The following is an 8,597-nucleotide window of genomic DNA, read 5'->3' as shown; positions in this document are numbered from 1 at the left end:
TTCATCCCACCTGATCATGTCCTTTCCCATTCATAAAGTTATCCTCTTTTCCTCTTAGCTGTTCCACATCACCACCGTCGAATATCATCACCGTTCAGGGGTGCACAAGATCCTCAAACTTAAAATCTCCCATGCCTCCTTGCTGACCTCATTTCAGAGGTTTTCCCATTCTTTCCTTTTGTGGATCAAACATCTAAACCTATAAATGGACAAATTTGGAGCAGGAGTAGACTATTCAGCTGACCAAGGCTGTTCTAAGGTTTGATAAAATCATGAATGATTTGACTGTGACTTCAGCTCCACGTCCCTACCTATCCCTGACAGGATTTGGAGATGCCGGTGTTGGACTGGGGTGATCCCTGACAGACTCTTGACAAATAAGGGAGTCAGAAATTAACCACCTCTACACTAAAAATATGCAGTGACCTTCCTGTGGGAAGGAAAATCCCAGAGACTTGTAACCCTCAGTTCTCTTTTTTTCCCCCTCACTGTCTTGATAGGAAACCTCCATTCTCTGGTCATTCTCATAGGATAAATGGTTTTTCAGTATCCACCCTGTTAAGTTGCTGTAAGATCTTAAATTCTTCAATATGACCACCTCTCCCCCTCAAATCCTCTGCGTACAGGGCCAACCTCTCCAGCTATTACTCATAAGACAACTCTTTCTTGCCAGAAGTCAGTCAAGTGCTGTCTTTTAAGGCATTTATGCCCTTCCATAAACAAGGGGACCAAAATCATACACTGTATTCCAGGTGTGGTCTTACCAACATCATGTATGACTGAAGTACAAATTCCTAACTTTTTTAATATTTCGTTCGAGTAGATAACATTTCATGTTTTTGTGATCAATTTCCATTCATGATTTAGTGTATCCAATCTGTGTATTTAAATATTTTTTCTATTCATCCTGCTAATGTCGTCATGTTCACATTTTCCCATATTATTCCCTCAGTAGTTGCTTTTTATTTGCTAATTGTTTAACCAATCTGTATCCATTTGCAGGATTCTTGTGTCCTCTTCATAGTTTGGAATTCTTATCTATCATCAGCAAATTCAGCAACCATACTTCAGTTCCTTTATCCAAATCATCTTTTTCGCTTTTTACATAGTTGAGAGGGCTGCACTGATCCCTGTAAATTCCAAATCTTGCTAACCAAAAAAACTATTCATTTTCTGCTTACTTTTTTTGTTTCCTTTTAGCTAAACAGTTCACTATCCATGCTATATTATCCCCTACATCATAAGTTCTTATTTAGCATTGTAACCTTTGTGGCACCCTTTCATATGTCTTCTGGAAATCAAGTACACCAGATCCACAAGTATTCCTTTATCCATTTCACTTGTTTCTTCTTCAAACAACTCTAATATTTAAAAAAAAAACTATTTAAAACAAAACTCAGTGCAGTCTGGCAGAGCCAACATGGTTTTGTGAAAGGGCAATTCATGCTTGATTAAAGATCTCTTTAATAATAGATTCCAGCATTTTTCTCATGCCAGATTTTAAGACCATATCTTTCATATGGTCTCTTTCTATTTTAAGGCCAGTTTATCTCTATTGCATATCTCTCCTGGTTTTAGTTAGTTTTTCCATCTTCAGGCCTTGCTGGCAGTCTCTTCCCAATTTTCACAAAGTGCAACACAAGATCTTCTACATTCTGCTCTGAGAAAGGAACGTTCTGGTTGGAAATAGTGTTTCAATTCCTGTTGCAAAGTACAGCAGTGTAGAAATTGTTTAGAGTGAAACTGAGGGTGAAAGCTGGAGGGACACTCCTGTTCACCCATGAAATAAATAGAAAATTCTGACTGTCAATATGTGCAGAAGTTTACAGTCAACTCCCGTTTGCTCTTTAACTCATTTAATTCTAGTAAAAAGAATACTTTAGGTAAAGCAGCTAATTCTATTTTACAACGTGCTTGGCAGCCTTTTTGGAATTACAAAACACTGGCTTTGAAGTTCATTGAAATAGGGGAGGAAGAAGGTGTCAATCTGGGGGCAGCAATGCAGTAGGAAAGAGATGGACTGCACTTTTGAGGTCTTCATATGTTTTCGTATTTAACTATTTTTCATCAGATTTGTGTATTGCCAAATGAGAAGCTTGAAGTCATCTGAAGTTGTCAATACTTTCAATTTGAAACTTGATAGAAATAAATGGTTAGTTTTGCCTCCTCTCTAATTTATTGTTCCAGTGGTACTGAACTGTCTTTAAGATTTTGTTTTTATGGATTGACTCTTTTCTTGCGTAATCAGACAAAATTATTTGAGGGAAATGCACTGGCTTTGAGTTTAAGAGATCAACATTATACTAAATACATTCAGACACCTGTTGTAAAGTGAGAATTTAAAATATTTTATCCCACACAGATTTAAACTATTTTAACATTGAATTTAAAGACTATGTCAGCTATGCTGAAAAGGGCTCCATTGAGTTTTACTAAATCTAATGAAGGATTTGTCCCTGTCAAAAGTTTGACTGGAAATATTAAATCATCTCATAATGCGCATTGTTGATATTTTTTGTTCTTTTGGTTAATTTTAAAATCTCCTTTTAAAGGGAGCAACGACTTTTAGCGTATGTTTTTATGAAAGCTTACTTTTGGAATGTATGTTTTATAAACATTGGGTTTATCTAATCAGAATATTTTTATATATAAAAAAGACATCAATAAGGAAGAAATAAAGATAAAGATAAATTTCAAAACTGCTGGAAATGTGAATAAAAATACACAGCAGGTCAGTCAATGTTGTAAGGCATCAGCAGAAATCCCAGGTAGGACACCCCCCTCAGAATTGTTGATGGAGTGCCCCAGAGGAGCAGTTGGCATTATTTTTTCACTTCATTATATTCGAACAATGTTTTCAAAACACTGATACAGTAGACTTCAGACTGCAAATGTAGAGCCACTCCACTTTCACTGTGTTTTCGTGTGGTCCAAGAAAATGAGGAACAAAAGACCAGTCATTGGCAGAGATTGACCCTATTCCTTCAGATTAGTTGGTAGTCATACAGCACCCTGTATTCGCTTTTGCTACAGTGAAAAGATTTACAATCTGTATACAACCCTCCATATAATTCAACACTTGCTGCATTTTGTTTGCATAATCTCATGCAAAGTAAATGCAGATTTATTTAATAGCCTTTTTTTGCATACCTGTCTATGGTATCTGGAGATCAGAGTAATGAAATATGCAAATTGTATTTATCACCTCCCTAGATAGTTTCTCTGTTAATTTTAATTAGTTTTCACAGCTTTACATGTCTGAAAATAGGATGTTTTGTGGCTTTCATGATCCCTTTCTAGATCACTCATTGCAGTTGCCTATTGACTCTTCTCACCACTGTAGATACATATTCTTTGCTGGTTTGAGTGCTGTGAGGTGGGGAGGAGATGGGGGAAGTTTTAACAAATTGGACAATGCATTGCATTTCTGTTCTGTTTTTGTCACTCGTTATTCTGGTAAGTTACATTATAACTTAAATTGTTTAAAAGATGTTACTGGTATTCATTGCTGCTATAATGTGTAAATAAAGTGAATGTTTTCTAGAGAAAGTGTTTATTTGAAATGTAGCAAGAACAGTGTTCAAACTTCAAGAGGTGTTTTTGGTTTTTTTATGTATTAAATTTTTGTCATTGACTAATTCTTTGTAGTCTTACCTTTGATAGTTCTCTGAAAGATAAACTGAAATTTTCCAGAAGTCTTCAGTTGGGAATATTGGCAGATAGCATCTTGTATATCTGATTATTTTTCAGATCATTTTAAAAATCAGGATTGTGTTATTATCTGTAGTTAGAATTAAAATTGTGGCATGATGTGCACTGTGTTCTAAGTAATACACTCAAAGACATCTTGAGTCTGTCGAATGTTTTCTTTATGAAGTTCTAAATGTGTATTAATGAATGAAAGGACCTGATTCATGTAGTGCTTTTCAATTCAGTCGATGAAGTGCTTTGGAAAATCGTTGTCTACTATCATATTAGATAAAGGCTTTTGGATGTTCCCTTAAGGTGTGCAAAACTGTAGATGAGGGTGTTGGTAGTAAGTAATATCAGGAAGTGTAATCCAGATTAATTGGAGATCATGTGCAGTTGGTTTGTAAAGCCTATTGTAGTCTTCAACAAAATTCTTCAAGGTGGAATTTAATGCCAGCCAAGGGATCAGTGAACATAGCTGGGAATGAATAGTATGGCAGAAAGCCTGAAATACCAGCAGTATGGAAGAGGGAGGCTGCATAGAATGGAAGGTGGCAGGGAGGTAATGTCAATGTTGTTGCCTATTATGAACAGGAATTTTAGCAATATTACTTTTAAAATCCAGTGTGAAATGCATGGGATAATTTGTTTCCCCCTTTATGTTTACAATATTAAAAGCAAAGTCTGCACCTTCTCATCCCAGTGAACATGTGCCTCATAATGCATATTTTCTGAGCTTTCTCATTTGTTCTTCTCTCCTCCCACCAACCCACCACAACCCTCTTCAATCCGGTGGTGCAAAGACATCATTGGCCATTTTCCTCTATTGGATCCAAACAGACCTATGGATACCACAGCTGCTAACCACCTACAAGCTTTGAGATGAGTGGGTCCCTTTGTGCTGTTAGTAAGGAGGAGCACCTCCTCTTAGAATGCCTGGAGAAGCTATAAGGAAGCATAATTTGAACTGTGAGGTTACCCTTTATCTGCACAGCGCAATATCTCAGACAAATGCTTCCTTTTAGATCCTGATTAATGAATTTGGATGAGCAAGGCTCAGGCGATCTTCCTGATGATCTGTGGATTCATTGCAGAGAATATGGTTGGGCGTGGACGTTTGGTTAGGAGTTAGATTACATGTCAGGTACTGTTCAGAAGAAAAGGCAATGCCTGAAGTCAGAGTATACAGGATGCTAAAAGCTCATTCTTCATTTCTAAATCATACTAGACAACATGCATTTTTTTTACCGCCACCAGGTACTGTTATCAGTCTTGGCAGTACTGCGGGAGAATTGCATCCTTTGAAATGACATTGTTGAGATGAGATATGTTCAGATTTGAACCTGTTCAAGTTGGATGTGAATGATCTCATGCAATTTTGAAAAGAGCAAGGAAGATCTCTCCAGGTCAATGTTTATTTCTAAATCTATGTACTATTATGGGGTATCTTGTAATTGAAACATAGCTGTTTCAGAAAGCTTATGATATGCTCATTGGACTTTTTTGGCCATAAACAGTGTTTCATAAATCCAAGTTGTTTCTTTATGGAGTATTTATTTTGACAATTTAGTGACCTTTGGGTAATGCTCAAAGTCCTGTGCTGACCATTAGAAATCACCATCCCTATTGTTCTGATTTTCTGAACAAAATTGGACCTGATTTTTTTTTTCTTGAGAATGATTGATTGAAATATGTTAAATGAATCTAAGTAGCAAATTTTAAATATCTGGGGAAGAAAATGTGGTCCTTGTATCTCTCTAGAGAATTTTCAAAAGCAGCATTTTCCTAAGTCGTCCGCAGCTAAGACTATTGTCGAGTGTTTTCAAAGCACATATGAGAGGTGATTTAAAATTGGAACACACATCCTCTGTTACCTGTGTTTTTTTGTATCTCCCGATTGATTCTCATTGAAGTACAATTTTAGAACAGCTGGCAGCTTTCCAACAGCTTATCTGTATGGCTGTTCTTCATATAAGTATCATTAGTGAGCCCTAATTGATATTGAAGGAGGGAGGGGATTTTGGCTTAATCTGATCTTTTCCTTGTCCATTGCTGTCATGTAAACTTAGTGGCAGAGGCCAATGGAAGCACAATCCTGATTGAGACTTCCTTTTGAAGTACAGCTTCTCATTCTATGCTGAAAGAACAATCTAGCAAACCTTTCTGTTAAGGAAAAATATTTTTTTTCAAAACTAAATCTGCTTCGATGGATGAAATAAAAGCAGACCATTCAGTCCAACTTGGCTGTGCTGACCAGACATCCCAATCTGACCCTAGACTCATTTGACAGCATTTGGCTTAAACCCTTCCTAATCATGTACCCATCCAAATGCCTTTTTAAATGTTGTAATTGTACCAGCCACCACCACTTCCTCTGGCAGCCCGTTTCAGGCACGCACCACCCTCTATGTAAATTGATTGCCCCTTAAGTCCCTTTTAAATCTTGTCCACCTCGCATTAAACCTATGCCATCTAGTTTTGGACTCATCCATCCCAGGAAAAGGACCTTGGCTATTCACACTATCCATGCCCATCATGATTTTATAAATTTCTATATGGTCACCCCTTAACCTCTGACATTCTAGGGGAAATGTTCCAGCCTCTCCCTATAACTCAAATCTTCCAGTCATGGCAACATTCTTGTAAATCTTTTTCTCACCCTCAAAGAAAACATGTTTCCAATAAATGGTTATTCCTCTTCCTAATTCACTTTGTTTGCCCCCAGTTATATTTCTTTTTTGCAAGTATTATGAAAAAACTATAATTGGAAGTCATACTGCACCAAGTTTTTTTTGTTCCATGCCATAGAACCACTGTTATACATGTTTTATTGTTCCAGAACCCGAACAATGAGGACCATACTCTTAATGAATTTTGGGCCTTTAACTTTTTAAAGTCAATTATTCAAACGTGGAGGTGAACACTTAATGTGCAATTAGTTGGCAAATTAGTTTTTTTTGGTGTGTGTGGGGGGGGGGGGGGGGGGGGGGGGGTGGAGTACATGAGGTGAGGTTGGTATTCTTAAGATTTATATAAGGAGGAAAGCAAAACTGATTTGAAGTAAACCAGTTGTAGGCCAAGAATTAACAGTAATAAATATTCTACCATCTTGTGGGAAAAAAAACTTTTATTTGGCAAGCATAAGTTTAAAGTTCCTCAAAGTAATAGTGCATTTCAAGAAAATGAGTGAGAATTTATCCAAGATTTTCCCATTGGTGTTCCAATTTTAAAAAAAAAGCCTGGATGATTTGATATCAAATTTGTTAATATTTAGATCCATGCAAAGTTTATTGGAATATTGTGATGTTTGGAATGACTATGACTATTTATTGCACTTTATTTCATCTCTATTTCTTATGATGAGATATCCTAGGCTCGTTAAGATTTTGAGAGGAAAGGTATTGGCTTTGGATCAATGTAGGATGTAAACTTGATTTGAAATTGCTATTGCTTCAGGTTTTATGAAGTGCTATGAGAGCAGCTCATGGTCTTTAAGTGATACCTGAAGAGCACCTAATTCCTAACATTTCTATCTAGTTCATAAATTGATGTGCCATCCATATTGCTGCTACTTGAACTTTCTTTGAATCTGGCGTGAAGTTATATTTTTGATCAGAGGCAAATATTAAACAACATAATTTTAATCCTAAGACAAGAAGATAGCTCCTGAATTCTATTTACAAATAAAACAAGTAAAATTGAATCTTGTGTTCTGTACCAATTGGAAGGGGTCTGTTTGTACAAATTGTTGCTGATAGTTTCTTAGCAGGATCTAATCCAGAATAAAATGGGGGAAGAGTAAGCGAATAATGCACATTTGCTATTTCTTTCAGTTTGTGCAGTAGCTGACATGCAGTCACTTGAAGCTATCGTTAGTTAATAAAGCTGAATCTTGATCATTTGGTAGCCCTACATATGTCTTGTCTTATTGCTATTCATCAATGGTCACTGTTTCAAAAACTCTTGCTATTTTAGCACAGTTTCCAAATTATGGATTACAAATATTATTCTTACCCTATTGTATTCCGTGGGAGCATCTGTCGATCTGTTTAAAGGGGTAGTGTCAGGAAATCAAAACTCATCTATTGCAGAGCATGGCAAGTTTGATCATCTAGATATCAAAAGGCATCTGTCCCAAAAGTTTGGTTCATTTGTTGTGCTCCACACGCACTAAAGGGGAATTTACCAATTCCCTTTATCATTCAGTGTGACTTCAAAAGCCTTTTACCTCAGGTTTGCCTTTTTGGTTCAGTTGGTAAAATTATGTCTCACTGTCTGAATGAAATGTTAAACTAAATGCAAAAAAAATTTATATTCATCATTTATAATAACTGTTTTAGAAAATTGTTCTACACATTTTCAATATTGACTGTTAATTTATGATTCCTTTATTTCATTTGCCATGTATTTCTTTGCAATTAAATTAATGTATCTTTAACTGTAAATTATGTGTATATAAATATAATTATTGTACTTAGTTTATTTCATGTGTGCTTCCATTGTCTTGCAGCAATTTGTGTTATGTAAGATGACTACTGTCCACTCGCTTCACACTCAAATAATGTCTGGCACTCCCATCTGTTGTAATAATCCATTTCCAAAGAGTATCTTACCTATATACATGGTTCATGATGGTTCAAAACCTCATTATGAAGAAAGTCTAATCAAATGGTGATATCAGAGCACTGTGAAATGTTTTTATCTTTTTGAGGTGATTTTGGTCGATTTTAAACTGTTCACTTTTTTGTGAATTCTTGTTAGAGTTTACTTCAAGGCGAGTGACCTAGTCCCACTAATACTAATATTTAAACTTTTAATTTAGTTAAGCTTTAAAAACTTTAGTTACTGATTCATTGTCTTGTCTATGGCTGACTTTTTTTTTTTGCTTCCTGACTGCCTTTACAAAG

The 8,597-nt window shown here is 36.0% G+C and overlaps 1 long non-coding RNA gene across 1 annotated transcript; it reads left to right on the top strand.

Annotated features, from left to right (window-relative positions):
• The first annotated feature begins 642 nt into the window (after window positions 1-642).
• Window positions 643-8,163, top strand: LOC148148799 (uncharacterized). The gene is made up of 2 exons (XR_015758661.1): window positions 643-6,165; window positions 7,419-8,163. It is a non-coding gene; the product is annotated as an uncharacterized LOC148148799 (long non-coding RNA).
• Window positions 8,164-8,597: the final 434 nt, after the last annotated feature.

Source organism: Chiloscyllium plagiosum, unplaced genomic scaffold, assembly GCF_037043375.1.
Source record: "Chiloscyllium plagiosum isolate Xiang-an unplaced genomic scaffold, Cpla_swu_hap1 HiC_scaffold_11, whole genome shotgun sequence".
Lineage (NCBI taxonomy): Eukaryota > Metazoa > Chordata > Chondrichthyes > Orectolobiformes > Hemiscylliidae > Chiloscyllium > Chiloscyllium plagiosum.
The sequence above is the reverse complement of the archived record's forward strand: the minus strand, read 5'-3'. Positions and strand labels throughout refer to the sequence as shown.